Source organism: Dermacentor albipictus, chromosome 9 (genome assembly GCF_038994185.2).
Source record: "Dermacentor albipictus isolate Rhodes 1998 colony chromosome 9, USDA_Dalb.pri_finalv2, whole genome shotgun sequence".
Lineage (NCBI taxonomy): Eukaryota > Metazoa > Arthropoda > Arachnida > Ixodida > Ixodidae > Dermacentor > Dermacentor albipictus.
This window is the reverse complement of record NC_091829.1, coordinates 30,069,863-30,095,102: the sequence shown is the minus strand read 5'-3', so window position 1 is coordinate 30,095,102 and position 25,240 is coordinate 30,069,863. Positions and strand designations below refer to the sequence as shown.

The following is a 25,240-nucleotide window of genomic DNA, read 5'->3' as shown; positions in this document are numbered from 1 at the left end:
GTACGGCTGTAAGGGGGGACGACTATAAGCGAATTAAGAGGACGAGTAAGCGAATTAAGAGGGATGACTAAGCGAAGTAAGCTAAGCGAATAAACGGGAATGTGTACGCCGTGCGTCCGTCTAATGCATCGGCACTTGGGCTTTCGGCTTCAAGTCGTATCAGGAACAACCTAAAAGACCCTGCGAATTTGTTTCTTTTTTTTTGCGCATTTTGCACTGCGTCAGCGGTCAGAGGGACGCTCCACCCGCGTTGTCAGTGAGACCAGCCTATCACTCTAAAATAATTTACACCCTAAAAAGTGAAAAAGGGTGTAAATGTGTATATAATTCACACCCTTAGGGTGTCCATTATATAGGTAACAACCTAAGGGTGTGAGTTATAGACATATTGACACCCTTTTTCACTTTTAAGGGTGTAAATTATATTACAGCGTACCGGCAACGGCGTATAATGAGATAGGCATAGAATCGAGCGAAACACATCGCTACGAAGCAAGTCGCTGTCCTGAAGAAGCGCGAAAAAAAAAACGTTATCGTTGAAACGGAAACGTATACCGTCATCTGGGCCAGGTATGCGCATATAAAATGGCACGCACTTACCTCAACCTCTGTTGAGGTAAGTGCGTTGTCATCTGTTGTCATGTATCCAGCGGTCATAGCTGGTTGTCACACTGAAGCCGGCCTCCGCTACAGTGTGACAAGCAGCTATGACCGCTGGATACATGACAACAGATTTCACAAAACACTGCTTCAATTCATACACAACACAGGCCTCGCAGCACACATATAATACACATATACGCTCCAAGAATTATGCCTTAAGGGCAAGCCTTCATCGCAAAAAAAAAAAAAACTTACCTCAACCACGCGCGGTGACTCGACGAATTAAAAAGAATAAGTAAAACAGAAACGCCGGCGAACGGAAACCACCTTACATCAAAGGAAACTTGGTTTAATCCGCATTCGCGGGGCGGTGAAATATATTGCGTTGAACTTTCAAGAGGCTTCCTCGCTGGCCGTCCATATCCATGCTGGCTGCGGAGCTCACGGCGGCATCATATCGCTCGCAGCTTGCGCAGAACGTGTTTATCCGGCGCAATCAGGCGACACTCCATGGGTTCTCGCAGGAGAGAGAGAGAGAGGGATGTAGTGTGAGGGCACGGTTTGCCATAGCGATCGGCGCGGTGACGGTAGCGCGATAACGATATGCGTTGTTCTCGGTTCGTTCGCGGAGTTTTATAGATAGGGACAAGCCCTCCTTCGCACCTACTACGGTTCGGAATTGCAGGAGCCTTGCATAGTCGCGTTTTCGCGATACTTTTATCTGAGGATATGCGCAAGAGTCACTCGTGCCGTCTATTCCATGTGTTTTAAGCCTTTTAAGACTGTGGATAATAATTAAAAAGACCATTGCCTCTGGCAGATAGCACAATTCTCGTTTTCGAAGTGGATAGTTCGACGAGACGGACGTTAGCCGAACAATAAATTTTAAAAAGTCCACTATTGACCAATGAACAAAATTTTGTTAGCAAGGTTTCGATTTATAACTAATTAGTTTCAGGGTACGTTTTACAATTCACGAATTGAAGCCGGCGAGCTTGCTAGGCATATGTATACGCTAGCACCGCCTAGCGTTGCTTGAGCTTTCCCTTTCAATGGCGCGGCGTTTTTCCTTCGCGTTCTATCGGTCACGCAGAACAACGTGCGCTGGCTGCGGCTGTAAAGCATAAAATGGGAATATTCCTAAGAACTCGGTATAACGAACGCCGTGGAAATTCGTGCGCCTTATGCATACACCGCTCCGCCACGTACACACTTACCAATGCCCGTTGTACGGCTCAGCTAAGGACCGATAAGCAAGCTGTTGTAAAAGATAAACCGTTATCTGTCATCACGGCCCGTGGGAGCGCCAACAGTTGTAGGCAGAGTGGTAATTATTGATAAGAATTGTTCGAAACAGCAGTTTGTAGTGCTCGCCTTCGTGAACACCCTTGCTGAAACAGCGCCACTGGACGTATCGTAATGGGAGACAAACACAGATGTTCTCAAAAGATATATATATTTTTTTCTTTCTCCAGAACTTGGACGGTGGCCCAGCGTCTTCAAAGTGTTCTCTGTTAACTTTATTTCGAGCAAGCGCTTGCCCGCTATACCGCAACACGTTTTTATTTGAAAAATTAAATTTGTTCACTGGCCGAAATGAGGTGTACTACTCGCCACGAATTCGCTTGTAGCTTTTAAATGAAGTGGTGCAAAGTACTCTTTTTCTCACGCAATTTTTTTCGTTACAGTCATACCTCCGTTTAACGAAACCCAGTCTTACAAAAAGTTCCGTTTAGAGAATTACTCTCGATTTCTCGACAGTCATTTATACAGCCTGTAACATGTTAAAACCTCGGAGGAACCAAGTGACGTCAACGTCTCTCCTGGTGTAAAGAGAAGTTTCGACATAAATTAGCGGCCAAAAAACACGTCACGGGAAACCTGTTTTACTCAGAATGTAAAGCGCGTTACCTTTCCAGTCCAGCCTTGTTCCTGCAATGTCGATAGAGGCAGCGATATTTTATTCGCTCTCGAATAATGACTGTGGCATTCGAACGACTGTTCCGAGTGTTCTAGGAAGTACTCGATTTACCGACATAATTCTCACGTCCCGTCGACTTTGCTAAATTGAGGTCAGGTAAACCTCGATATAACGAAGTCGGCAGTATTCCGAAGAGGTGTGTGCGATCATTCGAAACTGTCGAATAATGGACACATGACCGAGTCGAATAGTGCCCCATTCGATCCGGTTTCGAATGGAATAGTCGCTATTTGTAAATACGAATATTTTTTCGAATCATTTTCGAATATTTCAGAACGCCAACCATGCGCAATCAAGAATGATATTAGAGAGAAAATACGGTACATTTTGTCCACTCAGGCATAGTGTAGGCATGAACATGAGAACTTACGCTGTAGATCAGGCTCAAGCCCTCAAGCCCACGTCCCTCAAGCAGCCAGACTTTACCGCCCATACAACGATCATTCGCGCTCTACGAAGAGTCCTATGCACGCGGACAAATTGTTAATTTGTTCCTAATGCTCCATTGGCCTCTTTTAATGATCAACGCTTTAATATAACGCGAAATGTAGCGACGAAAACTCGTTAACGACATCAATCCTAGGATGCGAACATTGTTCTATTAGAATTGTGAAAACGACTGTTCGCTATTTGAAAGTTATTCGAAAAGTAATCGATTCAATTCGATTCACTTCTGGCACTGTTCGAATAGTGTTTCATTCGGTCTCAGTAATTTTTACGCACCCTTAGAACTCATTCAAAAGTAAAAAAAAAGATTTTCTTTTGTGCTGTTGTGGCCTTTGTAATACCGATGAATTGCAGACTAAGGATGTTTGTTATGTGAAGGAAACACACGTTTCTTCTACGCGGATACGATAGACCAGCTGGCGCCCTCTGGTGGAGCCGACACAGAGCTTGAAATGCTGAGGCTGCGGCGGGCAGTTTCCCGAAAAGGAAAAACGTCCCGCCTCAAGCTAACATAACAATGAGCTTACTGTAGCGATACATGAACAAATTTCGGGATATCTTGAATGCAACAGCTTTCCGATGACGGCATTCCTTTGGAGACCCTTTACCGGTCACCTAATATAGAGAATTCTTGGCCTGTCACTGACTATACCAGATGGCTTGCCCTGACGTCATCCGAGCCGCCATGCTGGAAGACCAGCACGGTGGGAAGCTGCGTCAGTGTGATCACGTGCGAAGCTACGCGCAGTGCCGCAAAGAACTGTGGGTGTATAGCGTCAGCCAACCAGATGGGAGAATCATTATAGTTTTTACGTATTACCTAGCCCTAAGCGATCGTTTAATATTGGTGTGAATCTGCTATATAGTTAACGCAAGTGATAAAGGATTTGCTTTATTTATAAGGTGCTGTTCACTATGATTCGTAGCAACTATAAACAGCAGACTGTCGAGTTTGCTGGTTTAACGCTGTTGAACTCGTTCCCTGTTACTATCGAACGTGTGTCATTTCGTTCTTTTTTTGTGTTCTCTGTACCGATATATAAAACAGAGGTTGTGCATCCTCATAAATCATTTCTACGTATTACTTTTCTATTCACCCCCAGTGATTTGTTTGAGTTAGTTGTGATTAGATTCTTTTTCTCCATTCACCCTTCTTATTTTGCTGTACATGAAACTACTACTACGACTTATGATCGACCTGTCAAGTGTGAGAGACATTCAGGCGTACGTTCCCAGGACAAGGTGATTTGCCTCGTCCCCCCCAAAAAAGGCTGTTACGATAAGCCTGGACATCGACTTGTCAAGTGTGAGAAGCGTTCAAGCGGGCGTCCCTATGTCGACATAATTGCCCTCTTCGCCGAAATAGCGTTACCTCTTTTATTCCCCGAGCTGACACGAAGGGAAGGACGAAGGGAAAAAAACCCCGAAGGGCAGGAGCTCGTCGACGACAGAACCTGACGAAAGCATTAATACTTCCCCAAGAAGACGTCGACGACCACAAGACCACAAGATATTAGTTAAGGCCGTCCTGGCCCCCGTGTTAATTAGAACCGCTCGAGACTCGGATTAGAGTTACAACCATGTACCAAAGAAGTGAATACATTCTTTTCTACCTTTTTTCATCACGGTGCCCGGCTTCGTCGCGGTTTCCTGATTCTTGCGGTGAAGACCTAGCTCACCCGGTCGAGATCGTATGAAACTGCTTGTAAGCTGTTATTATTGATATGACTCACGTATTTAGTAACGAGAGATTCCATTTCAGCATTACACTATATAGGGTTTTCTCTGTTAGTATATGTTCAAATATGTTCAAAATACCAATAAAAAGCTACTACAACCAGAATATCTGTGACATTGCCCACCTCTGGCCGCCCATCGCGCGGCCCCACAGAATGGAAGCTTCAAAGTAGTATTAGCAGCGTACAAACCCTGCTTGCGTCTCTGGAGCACGCGGTCGGCTCTCGTTACTTATTAGTTGACACGAGGCTTCGGCCGTGAAACCAGGAGCTTCGTCGATCAATCGATACCAATCCCGAACTGTACGCTGTGACGAAAGGGCACCGTTGAATTTGGATCGGACGTACTCATAGGCGGCCGAGAATAAAAACGTAATGTCAGTGCTGACGCACAGAGCCCACGTTGGTATTTGCCCTTCTGTTCGTTTACCGCTCTGCAGAGAGGCTGCTGAATGTCGCTTGAAAATGCAGGGGCCGTATAACGTAAAACTATTCCAATATGTTTTCATTCCAATCTCCTGACGTCAAATTTGCGTAAGCGCCTACGCAAGCACCGGGCGGTCATCCGCAGGGTTGTCTGAACAAACCAATCAAATGCTCCCCTCGTTCATAGGAGGTCGCTTTGTTTGCTTGAAAAACGGATAACATTGCCTGCACTGAACGGCTTGTCTTATCTAAATGGCTCACAAGAGGCGAGGAGCATGCTCAAGTGGAGAGCGATTCGATGGGGCTGAGCCACTGCACTGAATTTTGATTACCGGATGAAGAGGGTGGTGCCGGCGCTTGCGATTTGTCTGCTTTCTCTTACTTAGCTTGCGGTGGCTCGTCCACAATCGCGTGGCATGCAACGGAAGCTTAAGAATGACGCTAAACGGATCCTTTGCAAAGATGAGTTGGCAGAACGAGGTCGTTAACGTGCTGAAAATTCTCGAAACGTTACACGGCCACGCAGAAAGTTGTATTACACGCAAATAAACGCATGCTCTCCGGCAGGGGCGAGTAGCCAGTGCCTGAGCGATCGGCGGCAGCCATCTTTTATTCCTTTCGGAACGGGACAGCCTGCGGCTATTCAGAGAAAAATTCACTTTTGTTCGGCATATTAATGCGTCTTTAACGCGTATGCGTCACTTTGATGTGGTAAGTTTTTGCGGTTTTGTGACGTCCTGTGAGAGGCTGGTGAAGTGGGTGCAGCCGAAAACTTTTGACCTATAGCCGAGGGCTAATGGCAAAAAGGCGTCGAATCAGAAATAACTATTTTTGTTTTGCTCGGTCAAATCATGCATAGTCAGTGTATACACGTCATATCAGATGGGGAGCTATCGCGGTTTTCGTGATGTCGCGTGAGAGACAAGTGAAGTGGGGGTGGTCCAAAAAAGTTGTTAACCAATCGCGGTGGGTTGATTGCAGAATTGGAATAGAAATGTTGGAATAGTTTTACGTTATAGCGCCCCAGATATAAACACGTGCGAGCCTTCTTCTGAGATGAGTTTTCGTTCTCTGATTTCTTTGATGACTTCTTGTGCTGTCTCATTTCTCTTCGCAAGCGTTCGCTTCGTTTGCTGCAAAGTCTTAATTTTTTTCTTCAACTGCGTTATCTCTTCTTAAGAGGCACTGACTTTGTCCCTGTACCATAATGTGGTTGGTGAAGACACAGATGGGTCCACAACTTCAGGCACTTCGCTCAGATGGTCAGTACTGGCTGGGCAGTCTTGGTGCTTGCGTTCTGGACGCTTCCTCTTTACCTGAAATGGACGCCATATATTTTGGTTGTTTCATGTTAGATAATACATTCAATTGCTAATAAACCAAATGTAGTTTATTGGCTACACCACAAACTTAGCGCTGGGACGTCTGAGCACCTAAAGCTTTCGCCTGACCAAGCAACTTCCAGTGTGAGGGAGCTGTCCTACGCGAGCAGAGGGGACACGGTACAGACTGTTTTCATTCTTGCAGGCGGACAGGGCATTAATTGCATATTTATATCCGGCTTGACTGTTATCACGCAATCAGGAACACTTCTTTTCAACGAAACGAAGCAGAAAAACCGCGCTCATGGCACACCTTTTTCCACGAACACGACGCAGCACTATATGAAAAAAAAAAAAAGAACGAGAACACTGTCGACATCGAGACGTTTTGTTTCCTTTACTTCAATGTACCTATCCGACAAGGCCCTTCGTCGACTCTCGATTTCGGTGCCGCACTGATACTAAGAATACATATCACTTGAGGCAAATCATTTTTCCGAGCGCGTGTCATGGTATGACATTCTGCAGTAATACTCACAGGCTTCTGTAGATGCTGCGGGAACGCAGGAAACACGGAAGGCACACTTCCCGCCCGTAGTCTGGTTGTTTGCCCGGTGCGGTCAAAGCACTCTGGCAAGAAGTGTACAGAGCACAGGCGATCTCCATCTTTCGCATGCCAACTTTCACGGCGAAAGGCCCGCTCCCACAGAATCCCCCGTTAGGGATCTTTTGGAAACCTGTCGAAAATATCAGGACTCATATTTGCTGCACGCTCATAGCCATCAGTTAGCGCCCACCAGTAATGTACTCGTAATGGCTCAAGCCTGAACCGAGACGTTTTCGCGTACTTACAGGTGGAAAGCGAGGCCGCAACCCTTCTTCAGCCTGTTTGTACGTCCGTAGGCGACACAAGGGGCAACCGTTATAAAACCGATGGTGTTTACATGCCTATATCGTCAACTTGCACTCCAAAGCAACGCACGAAAGCACCAGCGCGAGCCGGATTCGACTGCGCTTTCAGCCACTGAGAAGATGGCGGCGGCCGGCTTCACTTGATAAGCGCCCCCTCCACTCCAGCAAGTCCGATACATCTCCCTTGCTTCAGCGCCATTTTCGCTCGAGAAGCGTCTACGGCGGTTTCCTTCCTCCATGGTCTACGGCGTGGCGAGGAGCTAATGTTGGCGCCGTTGCTACGTTCGAGTGGTGTAGACGGCGCCACGGTCGAGGAGTGAGCGTGTAAGAGAGGAGAAACGAGGATGACCGAAGGCGGAGGAGGAGTTTGTCACTACTTTACGATGTTTGAGGGGTTTACTGTTGGCTGCTGTCGCCGCCGCCGCTGCAGGCGCTCGTGTCGGCGCTGACACGAGAGAAAAAAACGCACTCGCCGACAGTCGGCAGACTGAAATCGGTGTCCAGTTGGTTTAGTGTGTGTGAGTCTTAAGCGGTGTGGTGCCAAGAAACATTGCGCGACATTGAACTTTTGGTCTAAGCAGTTTCATGCGTCAAAGTATGTGAAACTGCGGCGTGGCGCGAAAAAAACGATCGAAATTTCAAACAGAAGACCGCGTTCCCCTTACTCACGAGGGAGCCGCGCTCCCAGCGAGAGAGTCAAGGTCACACGCACAGATGCCTCCGCGCAAGACCCAGTGCTTCCAACGTCACTGACCACGGCACGTGACTTCGGTTAATCATGCAAGGCGGAACGCGCAATGCCACCACTGTTATTGCGTCGCGCCGCAAAAAGACGTACAAAAAAAAAAGAATGAAGGGGTTCCTTACGCAAATGTGACACGCTCTTCTACACCGGGTTCCTAGAACAGACGTAGGTAACGGCCTTTGAGGACGCTATTTTTGAGCCAAGGAAGACATCGGGACCATATAGTGTGACTGTTGACAGTGACGCTCCCTTCCTGGCGGCCATGGTAACAGGACAGTTCAACTTCTTCTACATCCTAAAAAAATGTAACGATTAAAAAATTTTTTTCGGTGAAACAATGCCTCGACGGCGACTTACAACTTCCAGTGTGCTTAATCAAAATTTGCAATGAATGGAGCCTGGCGAGGGGTCCTTTAACAACTCCGGTGAAAAAAAAAATTGATGCGACTTACCGGGAGCTGCAAGGCCTGCGAGGCGCATTTCTGGATAGCAGTCGCCCTGCCACCCCATGGAACGTTCACACTGCGGAATGCGGCGTCTACAGCGAACGGAATTCTCCTGCCGCCGAAATTCGCGCTGGCCGCCACACTGCTTGCTCACCGCGCCGCCGGAACCCGATACAGGGCCATCTGCCGTGTAGGACGCTAACCTCGAAGCAAGCGCGGGATATCCCGGACGTTCCCGCGACACAACACTACAGTGCACCAGAACAGGGGCAGTGTGTTGAAACGGCGGACCGCGCCACGCACTGCTTTGAAGCCCGGAGCGTAGGCAGGTCCCGGATGTATGCGGCGGCGCTGCAGTCGCGCGCGCTGTACGTACGCGTTCTCCGTGTAATGCGGTCAGTTGCAGCGTGCTTGCTCTGAAGGACTCTGAAAGGAATTCTTCGAGTGTCTGGCTCGTTGGGAGTCATATGCCAATGGCCTTTGGGGCTTTCTGAGCCTGCCGACGGCAGACGGGCTGTGACATTGTACAGCACTTTGGCTCTGTTAGAATATTTGCAAGGAGAGGGTTTTAAATACGTATTGACATTTAGACTAAGCCAATATAAGTTGGATAACTTCTTGTGAGGTAGTGGTGCGGATCCAACGATCAGCCAACGCCGTCTAAATTTTTTATTGTTGTGAATTGCCTGTCTTTTTATAACTTGGCGAAGGCAATGCAAACAGGGAACACAGAGGTCAGTAAAGATTTGGTATTGCTACTTCACTCACCTGATAATTCTGAAAAGGAAGGGGATGCTGCGTCACTTGATGAGGCTGGAAATCTGACGCTGGGAGAGCGAAGGTTAAACAGTACTCCGGCAGAGCACCGGGCTTATGTGGAGAAAAGGAGCGATGACCGCCTCATCCATTATATATGGCAGGGTTTGTCGCGTAGAAATTTGTTGCTCGCAGCAAATGTCAGGACTGCCGCTCTTTTCTTTTGCAGAACTCTAGTGTCAGTAGCAGAGTCTCAAAGTTCACGATATTTATGACAGGGGAGGATTGCTGTATCCCTCCAAGTTGCTTGCTTCTTGAAGTACTAAAGAAACTTGAGAGAGTATACTTAAAACCCTCTTCAGTTAAAAGGAGCTTTGCAGCAACAGCCTATTTAAAGTCATGGTTCTAGTGAAAGCTTTAAATTTGGCTATGCCATAGGCTGCAAATTACATGCTAATGATTTCACATGAGGAGTTGTGCGTTTTCATGTCCTAACAAGGCTGCACTTTTACGTTAAAGATAATCAGTGAAGAGAAGCACGACGAAAAAAGAAATTGCACTTCAAAGTTAGCTATACTGTTCTTAGCAGGCTGGTGCAACATATGTATGCTCACCCTTCTTTGTCTTTTTTTTTATCTGAATGCACAAGTTTTTCTGCTGCATTCAAAAAGCTAGCTTTTTGAATATCATTAAGAAATGAATTGAGAAATTTATTTGCGCATATAAATTCCGCTGTAGGTCTCCATTGCCTGAGATGGAATGACCTCGCACTGTTTTTGTGTTTTGGCATATTCTGTGGAGTTTAGCAGTGATCCCTTTTACTTGGCGTCTTTTCTACCTGCTTTATTCCTTTCACAGAAATGTAGGATGTCGGTGGGTCTCACACTCGCACATGAGCCTGACGTTCGGGAGCACTTCATGATCTAAATAAAAAAAAAATCACGAATAAACTGTGCAAATGTAGTTGGGGGGTGGGTTCGCGAAAGAGAATGAAAGAACGAGGGACAAATATTCATCGCGAAAGAACGCAAATGCCAAGCAGGGAAGCTCTATCGCTTTGGGCTATGTACGTACATATTGTTTTGCCTTCTCTTCTACAACAGCGGCTGATGAACTAAGCGCTTGACGTTGGGTGGCGAATGCCGCGGATGCTTTTTTATAAATGCGAACAGCAAAAGAAAATGTGTGCACCTGGAATCAGAGTTGGTTTCAATCAACTCGATGTCTTTTAATACAGCGTTCTTTCCAGCCAAGTATTCCGTCCGGATAATTTCTGGTCACGTGGCAGCGTGGCTCAAAACAAGTTTAACGGATTTACGCACTGCTTTGGTGTCTGCAAAACCTTTGCTGTCAGGTTAATAAATCTGTCTAATGAGCGTTGAGAGGCGCTAGGAGTGCACATATATTTCATCTCTTATATGACGTGAGCTTCGGGGATGCATTTTAACATCCGCCGAGCATTTGCACGCCTTATTTGACTGTGACAGAAAATGATTATCAAAATATCAACATCCGTCCGTTCCGTACATGGATGGATGGATGTTATGAGCGTCCCCTTTGGAACGGGGCGGTGGGTTGCGCCACCAAGCTCTTGCTATTACACTGCCTAATGTCCTACCTAGGTTAACCAATGAGAAAAAAAAACACACTATGAACTACCACGTACAAATTTTCTGATACCCTATTGCGAACTGTGCTTTTGTACGTCTCCGTCTTTTGTCGTTTCCCTACTTTTCTTCCACCAATCCTCCAATCGCCTCTTACTAATGCCTATTGCGGACATGTTTGCTTTACCACTGCTCCCGCTGAACCCAAGAGCTTCAAGGAGGCCAGTGGTGCCTAAATCGACCGCTGGGTAGACGTCTTCACATTCTAGTAAAATACGCTCCGTCGTTTCCCTAGCTTTACCGCAACAAGCACATGCTTCTTCTACCTTCTTATGTCACACTTTATAGGTGCGTGTTCTAAGGCATCCCGATCCCGCTTCGAAAACTAATGAGCTTCCCTTTGAGTTTTCATAAATGCGCCATCTCGTGCTATCTACACGAAGCGCCTCAGCGGAGAGCGCTTCCTGAACACACTGCCCCTATTCTAGTACCAAGGAGGATATACAGAATTTCCTGGAGTGGGAGCCGCCTGTACGTGCCTATTGGGGACAGTGAAACCGCGCTGAGCGCGCGGCGGCCATCTTGTCAGTGGCAGAAAGGAGCCGAGCGCAGCCGCATTCATGCTTCTTCGAGCTGCCTATGAAGTTATCGCGTTTGCAAAGCAATGAAAACAGGCAGTCCTGGCCGTAAACGTTTATTTTACATCTGTCAGCTGCCAAGTGGCGTGTAGAAAGCAATTCACCTCCACGAATATTATGGAGAGAAGTTTAATGCAAGCGCATAAACGTCGTGACAGGTACTCTACAGGTGAATGAAGATAGTCGAACTTGACGGAAGTGGCTTCACTTCATTCTTGATCCGTTCTCGGTTTCGTCCCTTCGTCATGTGGTGCATCCTCACTTTCATGTATTCTGCGATTTTTCTGCTCAAATTGTAGATGTGATTATCAAGCGGATCGAACTTAAAGATGTGCTGCTCCAATTTCTGAAACCACTTTTTCTCTAAGGAAACCCCCAGGACTTCCAAGATGAGATGCTTTGCCCTTGACTTCACCGTTGCGATGGTATCACATTCAGCCTGTAGCCGTCGCAGTCCCTTCTCAACTGCTTCACACAGGCCAATGACGTCTTGTGACGGTGAAATAAGTCCTCCTCGGCTCTTTTGCTTAAAGGTGTCAGCTCATCTGAATGTAGGGCGGTGATGCAATGCTCACATGTTGTTGTACGAACTTTCCGAACAATGAAGCCTGCTATGTGTGGCACCACGGCATCGACAACTGCAGAGAGGCTTTCGGGCCAGTTAATGCGATGTGTGTAATTGTGGTCATCGGGCTGTAGAATTGATGACCTGCGCAGGTCAGTGAGCGGGCTTATTGCATCTGCCATGGCTACTGTAGTGGCTGCATGCAAGATCATATCCTGGAAGCAGTTTCCAGAACTGGAAGACGTTACTTCCGTCTGAACCAACAGACGCTTGTATGCAGTCATAAATTGCGCGGCTGTTAGATTGTTATGTCCTCCTCGTCCACGTATGCATCCGAAGAAGTTCTGGGCGTGATCTTGACTGAGTTTGTGCGTCAGCAAGTACTTCAGCTGATCCTTGCCAGCAAGCTCGTCGAACATTATTTAGTTGCTTGCGATGCATATCAAAAAGCCAACGAACCCAGTTTTTTTTTTTCAGATCTTCTGTAATTGCACGCCCTGCCGGATCTTTCAGCCCGTTTATGTATGCTCGGGTCTCAGAAAAAGAACTGCTTCCAGCAGGCGTCGTTCTGCTTCCGAAGGGGTGCTTTATGCGACCTTGCTAGTGGGTTCCTGGAGTTCAAGATGTCGAACAAGTGATCGAAAGTTCTAATGAACTTTGATGTTGCGCTGGCACCTTGAATTGTAGCAGCTTGAGCACCTGTTCTACGAAGTCCAAAGCGTCGGCAACTGAGGCACTCAATGCTTGTACAGGATATCGCACCTTCATTTTTTGCTTTTCCAGCTGGACGTTGACCTTCGTAAGCTTGTCGCCAAGCCGCAACCCTTCTCCACGTCGCAGTGCCCCCAATGCCACTACATAAGACCATTTCACATGCCTTCCTTCCATGTCACCGAGGTGACTTACGGTTGCCAGCAAGTTACGGATGAGCTTAATCATATGACAGGCATCTAAGATAATGTAAACGTTTTTAGTGCTATCAGTTGGGTTGGCAAAACTTGTGATAAACTGATGAGTGTCCGGTCGAAGCTGAGCACCTAAACGCTTAGCCATTGTGATGTTCGACGACCCACCGTCAAATGTAGGAGAGACAACTTCAGCCTGCACTGATGCAAGTTTCTCAATACACTGCTTGGTCAGCTCCGCTCTCTCTGCGTCAGTGAGTGCGTCAATTAAAAAAAAATATGCGACTGGTATCTTGACTCTGATGTTTATGCCACCAATCATGATGACGCACACAGTTTTGGCTTCATGGAGGCTTCGTGCAAACTTATCAAGAAAAGAAAATGCTTCAGCCGTGAAACCAGGAGCTCCGTCAGTCGATCGATACCAATCCCGATGCGTACGTTGTGACGGAAGGGCACCATTGAATTTCGATCGGACGTACTCATAGACGACCGGAGAATAAAAAAAAAGAATGTAAATGTCAATGCGAACGCACGGAGCTCAGGTAGGTACTTGCCCTTCTGTTCGTTTCCCGCTCGGCAGAGAAGCTGCTGAATGTCACTTGAAAATGCAGATGTAAACATGTGCGAGCCTACAACTGCATACAGTCAACAGAGATTGTAGGAGGCCCGCCGCTTCGCGGCATGTAGAAAGACCGCTGCCGTCGCGGCGCGTACGATCGTGCGCTCGAGCAGTTCCGTACACATGATGTCTATTTATCGCTGCTGTGAATTCATTTATAGCAAGCAATTTCTCGCCTTCGTGGGCCTGAATCTAGCAGCGTGCAAACCTTACCTGAAGTTCAACTTCGTACGGGACTCGCTTCACTTGCGATTGATACCGCGCTAAAACTTCGCCGCTTATTTCTTAAACGGCGTACACGCATTCAGCGTTGCCTAATTTCTTTCCTATTACGCAGCGTGCCACCCCTGAAAAAAAATCTTCGGCACCCGATATTTGCTGCAAGCCGTGGTACAACACAAACGAAAGTGTCGGGTCCATATTGTAAACGTGCTTTCCGAAGACCGAGCTTGGTACTACCCAGTTCAGGGCAGAGGGCGCTTTTTAGCACCATTTTCGCAGGGCCCCCTGGGCAAAGCAGGATCCGCTCGGGTAGAGTTCGCGTGTTTTTATTTTGGCTTCTTCATCGCTGCTTGCAACGACAATAATCCTTGAGCAAGAAGAGGCAGCATTGCTAGGCCTGCTGGCAAGCACCTATCTGGTGATGCGTGATGTGCAGAAGCATTCGCCGAAGAGGGGGCGCCACCAGCTTTGGTGGGTTCGTCTTGCTCTGCAAGAGCGCGCGTACCTTGGTCACGCCACTTTGTCAAGTCGCTTGAGTCCTTGTGCTTCACGTGGTACTTGTCGAGAAGGACGGGGCGGTTACGTACCAATTCGATGAGCATTTCTGATGTCGCGACGCGTTCGAAGACTGCGACATGACGAGCGCGGCGTCGGGCTTGACTACCATCTTTCGAGTTGCTGGAGACGCGCTCCGATTGGTCCGCGGTGAGACAATCCGGCGGCTGTGCCGGAAAACCCGGTCCGGGAGCGGTCGGAGCGAAAGGGGCTATTCCGCTAAAGCCCCTTAATCTTCGTAAAGTAGTGCCATGCTTTGAAGAATGCCGCCTCCACCTCGCGCTTTGGCCGAGGCCGACGCCGCGTCGCTATTGGCCGAATAGCATCACGTGGGCCCTTGCGGCATACATCAGCGCCATTTTTGCTCGAGAAGCGTCTACGGAGTGACGAGGAGCGCATGCTGGCGCCGTTGCTAGGCTAGAGCAGTGTAGGCGGCGCCATGATCGAGGAAGGAGCGTGAAAGAGAGGAGAAACAAGGAGGAGTGAAGGCGGAGGAGGGGAGTGTCACTACTTTACGAAGTTTGAGGGGTTTTATATTCCGGCGGATCTCGCGGCCGCTGAACTGGGTTCCGCGCCGCTCCAGACGCCGAGCGTCTCGGTGTGAACGCGCGGGCCGAGGGATGACGCACGTGCAAGCGGTCGCGCATCTTCACGCCCTCATGGCCAGGTAGCGAACTAGGATGATCACGAGACACAGAGTAAGCGCAAGACCAGAAGTTAGCGGAGACCGCTTTCGAGAGAAACGATTAAACATAATTTATATTTTATTTAATTTAGTCACCTCAATGGTTTTCTCCTCAACACATTCAGGTTTTCGTACCACAATCGCCAAGATAAAACCCGGGGGTAAGCATGTCGCAATAAATAGCCTTGAGCACTTCCCGGTTCCTGGACTAATTTTGAGAAGCAAAGCCTACACTTTATTCTGCCTGTAGAATTCAGTTTATGCAGGGCCTTATGACGAAAAGCAACTATCAGATCGAATAAACACGAGAAAAACAATACAAGCATTCTTATGAATGCATAGTTGCTCCAAACAAGGAAAATAAAGACTTGGCAAGGAGAATACGAAACGACTCTCCCTCCCAAGTGGTTATTTTCTTTTTTTGGTGCAGCAATGTATTTATTAGATACCAACCAACTCGCCCAGCAACAAGTTCTCAAGATTTCTTACACTGGCCTGTAGACACTTCAAACTTTAGTTTCTCTACAGCGTAGTATAAGTTCTGCTTCGATGATATTTTGCACCATCGTATACTAATATTTGATTGGTATTAGCAACCAGGCTTTGAGGTGTGGCTCTTTTTTGCTTTCTTTACGTCCGAAAAGAACGCTAGCAGCCAACGTCGAAACAAGTACCTTCATTGCCCGTAAAAGCTGTGTCGCTGTTACTTTCTTTTACTTTTCATAAAATGCCAATTCGTCACCTCATTTGTGTGACGTCCACACCGGGTTGCGATCGGAGATCGATGTTCGAAATGCGCTCTCCCTATGCGTTCAGTTTTGCCTCACGCGATTGGCTTAGGCCAATCCTTGCTCAAGTTTACGTGAAACGTCCCGTATATCGAAAATAAATAAAGGTCGGTTTCACCTCCTTGAGCAACATTCCCCGACTTCGTTTGTCCGCAATGACGATGATCTGCAACGGCGTCGCGGAGTAGGCGACCGCCGACAGGACGGCGACGCGACCCAAGGGGTAGTCTTTCCCGCAAATCACGAACACCAGCGTCATCCTTTCGCGATAGGAGAAAGCAAATATACGCGAATGCTAGAGGAGTAGCACTGAAGTACTACAGTACTCACGCGCAGTTTGGGACCTCCGTCAATTGTTGGTGGCCTACAGTATGTGGCCTAAAGTCTGTAGTTTTATCCAGGCGAAAATCACGATCTCTTTGCGGGGCACGCTATTGTCAGGTAACTGTAGATGCTTTAACGCCCAAGTAAATTTATATACACAAGCATTTTTTTCCCTTCCATTTCACGCCCTGTCGAAACGCCGACGCGTCGCAGCTAGGGTTGGACCCATGACCTCGACCTCAGCAGCGCAATGCCATAGTCATTGGGCTACAGCGACGTGGGCCTGCAGGACTTAATCAGACCCGCGAAGCAAGGTTAATTTACTCCGATTTCGCTTTTCACTCCAGTTTCAAAGCCCTTAAATCGCAAGCAAACCTGCTCAAGTTTAAAATTTAGACGGAAGATATCTACGGGTTTTCTCTGTTTCATAATTCTATATACCATTCGCACAGAACTAGCACACTCGTGTACTCAGATTTAGTTGCACGTTCAAAAATGGCTGTGGCTTAGGTAAGGTTAAGCCCAGGATGCGAAGCATACTAGCCTTTATTTTAGTTGTTGAACCACTGTTTAGCCTGGTGAACTGCTGTTGCTTGGCTATATTTGGTTCGGCTAGACGAAGAAACAACTCATGCATTACTTCTTCGCCTTCAAGAGTGGAACGCGACAGCGTCCCCGTCGACCCGCCAAGGGGTGTAAGACAATGGGCTACAGGGCAGCGACTACGCGCCCCGCATTGGACGCGGTGAGCGTCGAGCAAAGCAGCGTTCGGCGCGGCAACGAAATGTGCGCCTGAGCAAGAGACGCACGCCTTAGAAACAGCGCGTTTCTAAGGCAACACCGCATTCACTAGAGGCGCTTTTGTACCGCTTTGAAGCGTTGTACTCGTGGCTCAGTGGTAGCGTCTCCGTCCCACACTCCGGAGACCCTGGTTCGATTCCCACCCAGCCCGTCTTGCAAGAGTTGAGCCAAAGCCACTTCTCCTCTGTCGTGACGTCACGGTGTCACGTGATTTCATGGTCACCGCCGCGCCTGAGGAGCTGGGTTGAGCCCTCGTAATATGCTTCGCATAAAAACCCCAGTTAACCAAATTAATCCATAGTTTCCCTCTGCGGCATGCCTTATAAACATAGCGCGTTTAATTTTGGCGCGTGTTGGCTTCAAAATAAAAAAAACAAAACAAAAAACCCACTTTTTTAACCACATGCCTGCAGTTTCGCACACCATCGTTCTTTTATTTTTTTTCTTCCGTACCTCCAATCACTGCAATGATCCCCGACCTGACGTCGTCGTACTCACAAATCCAGCTGACTTCATCACAGAAATTCTGTAACACAAGCCCACTCCTCACGTAATACCACTTACACGGAGTAAATGTTATATCTAAGGAAACAAACAAATAAATAAATCAGTAAAGAAATAAGTAAATAAATAAATAATCGTGGGCGAATATTCGAAGTTTTGAATAAGATTTCAATATTAGACGCTACCTATTTGAATTCGAAAATTATTTTTTCACTTGTTTTTCTTTTCGAATATCGAAACTAACCAAATATTTCCCAACAACTGACTGCTAAAGTTCGCTTACTGTTCTTCTGGTAAGCAACGTATCGCAAATAATAAGAAGTAAAAAAAAACAACGACAAAAAATGTTCAAGGCAATGCAGAAACGAAATCTGTGGCCCAAGCTTTGTTTTCGGATTCGCGGCGGAAGCTTACATGAGCACCTGTGCTGTTTTCGCTCGTAGTGAAGATAGTAATATGGGTCTCAACTGAACTTTTCATACGGTGCGCCGTCTTCCTTGCCTCGCGTCACATTACCTGTTGCTGCGAGCCTTCAATAAGTTGCAGAAGCTTGATGTGGGCGAGTTGGTTACAGGGAGAGAAGGGTGTTTAATGAAGGGTTTTTACTAGTAGGAAGCTCCCATTAAGATCAGCGAAAACGTAGAAATCGTTAAGCTCGACATTCAGTGCACCAAATTTAATGACATCTGTTGTCATAAACAGGAGGTAACGTACCGACATATGCGAGCACATTTTTTCACTCAGACCAGCCATTTTATCTTCCGGGAATTATTGAAAACAGCTATAGCTGTTGCGAAACAAAAAATAATCAATCGATCAAATAAATTTTATTTACCAGAAACGAAAGGAACTGGAGGGCCAACTGGGCAAAAAGCTGTCGCAGCAGCTTCACGGAGGCCCAGGGTCCCTTACATACGGGACATTTCTGTCGCATTTTGCCTCGCCTTGCACTTTGGCCCATTTTGACTGATTAATTATATGCAAGTATTATGCTGAATGGAAAACATAAATCAATAACTGTACAATTTTAGAAAAAAGGCGGTACACGTCCGCAAAATAGTTTCTTTTTTTGTAAGGAAGTAGAGAGAAAGGGCTGATACATTGCTCTGCTATACTTGGACTGCCAAGACTGTTTGAATTACTCGCCGGGCAAGTTGAGCGAGCGCTCTGTGTTTCTACGGTCGTCTCTTTCCTAATACACTGCGATCAGCCTGCCGTCCCTTCAGCCAATAGTTTCGATTTAAGGCTTTTAACGCGAGAGCGCTAAGGTGCTCGTGTCGCAGAAAAGCCGGTGTCGTCGGCGTTGGCCGTGAGCAATAAATCCCCAGAAGGCACTTCATAAATAAAGAAACATCTTGGACGATGGGCTGGTGGGAATCGAACCAGGGTTTCCGGAGTGTGAGACGGAGACGCTACCACTCAGCCACGAGTTCGATCGTTCAGATCAGGACAAAATCGCCTCTAGTGAATGCGGTGTTGCCTTAAAAACGTGCCGTAGAAAGTTATCGGTAATATCGGTAATAATGACCATGTAAATTACAGAAGTCGCAGTTTCACGAGTAGCGAAGTACGTTTCCGCTACGTTTCTTCTGTGCTATGCGCACACGCAGCGCCATCTTGCGGCAAGCACAGAAGACCCCCTCGCAATATACGGCGCTGCCCCGACACGTGGCGCGCCACTCGCCCCATGATCGCGTCCACCCTCATGGCGCGTCGCGGCCCGGCTGTTTGGCTCGCGTATATCGCGACGTTTGGCTCGCGTAGATCGTTTGAGTAGGCGGTGCGAACGGGGTGCGATAACGCTATCGCGTTCCACTCTTGAAGGCGAAGCTTAAGCGTCCTCCAATTTTTTTTAAGCGTCCGTTTGAAGGTGCATCACGGCAATTGTCTCGTATGTTGCTGAGTTCGCCGAAAAGCAAGTCGGTGACAAGCCTGTTTCGGACAGTGAAGCTCGAACGCACGGTTGAGTATACTTTTGTGTTGGTGAAATGCAAAAAAAGAAAGAAAAGGAAAGAGAGCGTGCGCTTTATTTAAACGCAGGTTAAAGAGTAAAAATTAATCCGCGGTGCTTCCAGTATACGGCGTGCCTGATACGGTGTGCCGTGGTTTCGGCGAATAAGGCCATGGAACTTAATGTTTTAGACTTACCCTAATAGGGAAGCAACGGGACTCACCTGTTCTTTTCAGTCAGCGCTCCTTCTTTCTTGCCTGACGTCACGTTACCTTGTGTAGCGCGCCTTGAAGAGGAAATGGGGAGAGAAGCGTGCTTAGAGGAAACGTACGGAGAAATGGCTATGCTTGATGTTCACTGCGCCGAATTTAACGAGGCTTGTTACATTACAGAAAAGTAAACTACACGACTATATCGAGCAGAGAACGGCTCGCCGCATAATCCTAGTTTCAGTTTAGGGCGTTATACCTCGACATATAATTATTTTTTAGGCTTAGCGGAAAGCGAACGGGGTTCATGCGGTGCGCCGTCTTTCTTGCCTGGCGTCACGTCACCTTTTGCTTTGCTTATGGCGAGATTCCATCTGAATACATGGAAATGGCTTAATCGTTGTGCTTGGTATTGCCTGCACCAAATTTAATGAGGTAAAACTGGACAAACAGGAGAACATGCCTTGAAATAGGTGATGTCACACTAACGTGCCGGCGCGATACTGTCTCGGTGCAAACTTTTTTTCAAATGAAGGTTATTTCACCTTAATTTTTTTTCAAGTGCAGTTAACGTTATTGTTTTGCTTAGCACACTTTGCGGACTCGAAGACCAAGCCGGCGGGCATCATCACGAAACAGGCAATACAAAGTCAATAAACAATCAACAGCAGCGTTAGCAAAACGCTTGCAGTAAGCAATTCCGGTCGTGTGTTATACGTGGGAAAAAAAGCACATTTATCTATCTGTGCGTGTTCGTGCGAAGTAAGATACTGTAGCCTTAGCACGGTTGTGCCTGGTATGTCCAGTATTTGTCTCAGAAATGGTAAGGGTTACATTGATGGAGTTCAAATGCATTAAAAATGTATTCATACCACTCAATATGTGAACATATAGCTTTCAACGAATCATTGCCTAGTCTACACTGATCAGTTATAGTCTAGCGAGTTCTAAAAATTCTAGCGAGTTGAACTTCCACTAATGGGTGCGTATTACAGGGTATTTGGGAAGAGATAATCACAGAAACAAAAGACAAGTCACCGAGCGCCGACTTTTAGCTGGTTTAGTGGCACGGAAAGTACATACCCTTAGAGAGAGATTACAAGTTCCAAAGATTTGCTGGCGACATATGCTCATACACACGCTCATACGCACGTACTGTACAGTATGAAAAAAAAAATGAAAACACAACCAATGCGACCTTAAATGCTTAACACCTGCATACAAAATTTACTTTCTTTGTCTACTAAGGAAATGGGAGGTGGGGGGGCGCTCTCACGCCGCTCTCAGATTCATTCTCAAATCAGCTTCAGGTTAAGCTTCGTTAGGTTAATGTCTAGCTGTCCAGTTGGTTCAGTGATCGCTCCGCTCTTTTTCCTGTTTCCGAGGTCGTCCCTTTTCTAATGCACTGTGATTCACCCATTAACATATTAGCGTGTATTCCTTATTTAACGCTTTGCCCTTAGCGTGCTTTCGAAAAGGGACCACGAAAATTGGCTCACGTCTCGCTGGCTTCGCCTAGGAGGTAGTCGGCGACGAGCCTGCCCCTGTTCGCGGAGATCGAACGTAGGGTCCATTGCACTCTCGCGTAGTCCAGTCTCGAGGCAGAAAGCGAAGCCGTGCGTCAACAGGATCGCGCCGAGCAGGACGAAGGCGCAGCGTGGCCTCGTGACCTTCGCCATGAGTGACGGACGCCATGTGCTCTGCGCGAAAGGAAATGAATTGGTCTGTACCGGCTGTAGTTTGAATCTCTCACACAATGCACAAAGCCTATAGATAAGTCAGCCCCTAGAAAGAGCTCTAGTTTCTCGGTAAACACGTGATCGTTTGTGGGTTAGCGGGTTGCGGGAGCCGTGGGCGGCAGTAGCTAAGCTGGCAGAGACATCTGGTGGCGTTTTATGCAACTACAATGCGATTGGAAAAAAGAAAAAGAACTGTGACCATCCGCGTTCTGCACGAAACAAAAGTCATGAGGGTATTGCAAGTTAACCATTGCCCCATTACCAAGGCTTTTTACCAGCAGGTAAACAGTACTTGTAAGTCAGTGCGAGATTAGCCTTGGGTGCTCCCTGGTTAGACTCTGCGTCATCAGAAGTCGGTACCAGTTGATGCCGTGTGCCTTCACGGAAACACTTTTACGGACACTCTGTAACTCACTTGTATTAGAGAGTTTCAGTCTGTCCGTGAACGTTTTAGTTTGCGGAATACCGTGACAGCACTGAGGCAGAGGTGCACAGCAGCTCCTGTGGCAACCGTCTTGCGGCGCCGTCTTGTGAGGCGACGGTGGCAAACGGAGGCCTCAGGAGAGCAGCTGAGGTTAAACAAAGCAGGCGCCGCAGGCTCCAGTGCACCCAAGGGGTAGCGGGGGGTCAAAGCTGGAAGCAGGGCGGCCCGTAGGTTGTGGCCGCGGAGGCCGAAGCCTGCAGGATGTGTTTGAATAAAAAAATTGGCTGTCCGCGACAGCTTATACACCCCTGGCACGCGCAGGCCTTGGCGAGCCAACACCGACAGAATAGTCCGGGTTCTAGCTTTGGTGTCCTGGAGGCGCCGCCATTAATACAAAATAATGACACGTTACAATTAGAAAAAAAAAGACGATTGAATAAATATAGTTGCGTCCAGCTGCCAACTTGTGACGCTAAGTTCAGCACTACCGCGCCCCACGTCTTCTGCAACACCAGTCAAAACTTTGACTCTGAAGGTACGTCGGACAGGCTTTCTCGCGCCTGCGGTGCCGGTGCTCAGTCAGTCATCGTCACCGGCGGCCTTTCAGCCACTTGCGTTCAAACGCGGTTGTTAAGGCACTCTGCCTTATAGATTCGCTATTGCTCTCACACAAACATCTGTGATGTTATTTACAAGGCACTTCGCCGTAAGGCGCGAGAAAGTCATGATCCGCCACGACTGACTTAGCACGAGCGCCGCGGATGCGAGACAGTCCGTCCGGCACAGCGGTCACCAAATCAGGCGTCAGTGCCCGCTGCTTCACCTAGTTTACAGCGCCGATAGCGAACGTCCGAGCGTATACAAACTCGACCCCACTACGCGGTACCGGCACGCCTAGGGACAAACGCCTACAACACACGCTAGGAAACCTCCTTCGTAGTGCCTAGGCAGAGGCATATTCAAGAAAAGCCTCCAAATTTTCTACCCGCCGTGGTTGCTCAGTGGCTATGGTGTTAGGCTGCTGAGCACGAGTTCGCGGGATCGAATCCCGGCCACGGCGGCCGCATTTCGATGGGGGCGAAATGCGAAAACACCCGTGTACTTAGATTTACGTGCACGTTAAAGAACCCCAGGTGGTCGACATTTCCGGAGTCCTCCACTACGGCGTGCCTCATAATCAGAAAGTGGTTTTGGCACGTAAAACCCCATAATTAAAAATTTAAAAATTTTCTCTCGCGCGCCCGCTCTTACTCGCGCATGCGCACAAACGGCTGGCGATCCCTCAAATGAACGTCTCGTGATGCCCGGCGATCAACACCGGCGGAAATGGCGGGACTGCCCCTCGCGCTCACCAGGCGTCGCGACGATCGATCTCCCACTGACTTCCGGCAGCCGCCGAACGTTTTTGTGTGTTTTTCCTTTTTAGCTGGTGCCTCCTTGGGAGCGACCGTCGCGCGGCCGCGCTGGAGCGACAGAATGTGGGCGTTTTCGCTTGTTTGGCCGCGCACTTTTGGTCTCTCTGCGCGTGAAAGGGACACCATCGATCGTTACAGCCCAGTATTGAACGTTTGAGAGCAACAAAATAAGAGTACAAATGTGTGTATACTCATTTTTCGTCTACAAACTTAAGTGTCGTGCTCACGAAACGGATAATTATAAATGCGGCACAGTTTTCTTACCAACCCTTTGAAAAATTGCAATTACCGTGAAATATGCTGCTTGAAGCCTTTGTTCTGCGTAAGTGTTGATTATTACTCGAAATGCAGGGAAATAAGTAACAGCAAAGGTAAACTTTCCCCATATTCACAACGTCAAATTGCAGTAAACCCGGCGGACTCCAATAAGTACATAACGGTAGTCTAAAGAAATAAAATTGATGCCTATGTCCTCAATAACATTTCCTCGTTTTAAGAGATTTACTTTCGTCGAGGGTGATGAGGTATTAAACTCCTTCAATTCACTGGTGACGCAAGCGTCACTAGAACCGTCGCGTGGGTGCTATGAGCTCGCACTGGCTAATCTGAACTAATATTTCGTCTTTTCGCAACTCCTGGCGGTGCTCTATCACACAGGTTGCGCTCTTTTCTTTTCCAAGTAACAGGCTTCCATTCATACTCTGGCACATCGGGGAAGATTGTTAATGGCACTGCATTGTTTGTCGACTGAGGCGCATCGCCTGAGATTTCGACTGGCTACAGCCCGCTTCGAAGTGCCGCTCGCAGATTACAGTGGCATTATCCATATATTTGTCACCACCTTTGATGTATCGGCCCCATTGTTGCAGTATCTCGTTTTTAGGGTTGCGAAAAAGACTATGTCGTTGTGCAAGATTCGTGCTCAGGCACCGCTCCTGCCGCTGCCCGCACAATGAAAATATCTTGCACTGATCGTGTCTGAGAAGACAAAGCGCTCAATGCGTAAGGGGACGCGTAGAAACAACCCACTATTATTAATACGATCGCTGCCGAGAGTTATTTCCAAAAATGGCAGATAATAAGAAGGAGAAAAGAAATTAAGCGTACGAAAGGAAATAAAAAATACAAATGCGTGCACTAAATGTATCCTGAAAGCGAGATACCAATCAATTGCGAGAAGTGTAATGGCATCGTTACTCTGGATCACATGCTTTGGCAGTGTCCTGTGACTTTCACAGACTATGACAAGGAGAGAGAGTGGTGGCGGCGAGTCCTACACAGTGGAGTTCTTTTGGATCAAGCACAGGCCGTCCAGAAGGCCCACGATACGGCGGTAAGGTTAAACCTTACTGTCCCGACGTGGGAGCCGCCTGCGTCAACCTAAGGGTTGATCTTCAGGACATTAAATAAAGTTCATCATACCATACCATACTAAACAAAGTAACCTTTATAAATTGCTGACTTCCGCGTTGCAGCTTGCACGTGCTGTCGTCGGCGTCCGTATAGAAAAGGCGACGCTTGCAAAGATAGCACGCAGAGGGACAACTGAAACTACTATGCAAAAAGCTTAACGAAATCCAGAAGGGTATACACGGCAAGCTGTATGCCCTGAGGTGAGCGGCAGACGAAATTAATGACACATACGGTGACGCACGGCACCGGGGAGCGTCCTAGGAGCGCACATGTGGTGATACCGAAGGATCCTGCTTCCACGTGAAACGCCGAAAGGCGTCGGAATAGTTTACAGAAACATTGGCTGAAATTGGCTTAGCTTGGTTAAGCCTGGAAGATTGCGAAAGCAATACCCTTGGCTGCGCCTTGGTTCGGCTGATGGTGTGGACATGGTTGCCCTTTGTTAAACTTATGGCTGAAATCGAGGGTTCGACGGAAGCCCGTCTGGTCGGGATGAAGC

General features: G+C 47.7%; 1 protein-coding gene across 8 annotated transcripts in view; it reads right to left on the bottom strand.

The window, feature by feature from the left end:
- The window catches only part of LOC135917950 (alpha-(1,3)-fucosyltransferase 7-like), a 171,547-nt gene that overhangs the window by 7,399 nt on the left and 138,908 nt on the right, over positions 1-25,240 (bottom strand). For 6 of the 8 annotated variants that reach the window (XM_070525859.1, XM_065451593.1, XM_070525860.1 and 3 more), the window contains 2 exons: positions 21,250-21,450; positions 19,765-19,827 (listed from right to left, as the gene is read on the bottom strand). The gene's annotated coding sequence lies outside the window, so the exon portion shown is untranslated. Of the gene's footprint in view, positions 1-858; positions 1,103-19,764; positions 19,828-21,249; positions 21,451-23,265; positions 23,394-25,240 lie in introns of those variants that run through there. The other 2 variants (XM_065451594.1, XM_065451592.1) reach the window with 2 other exon arrangements.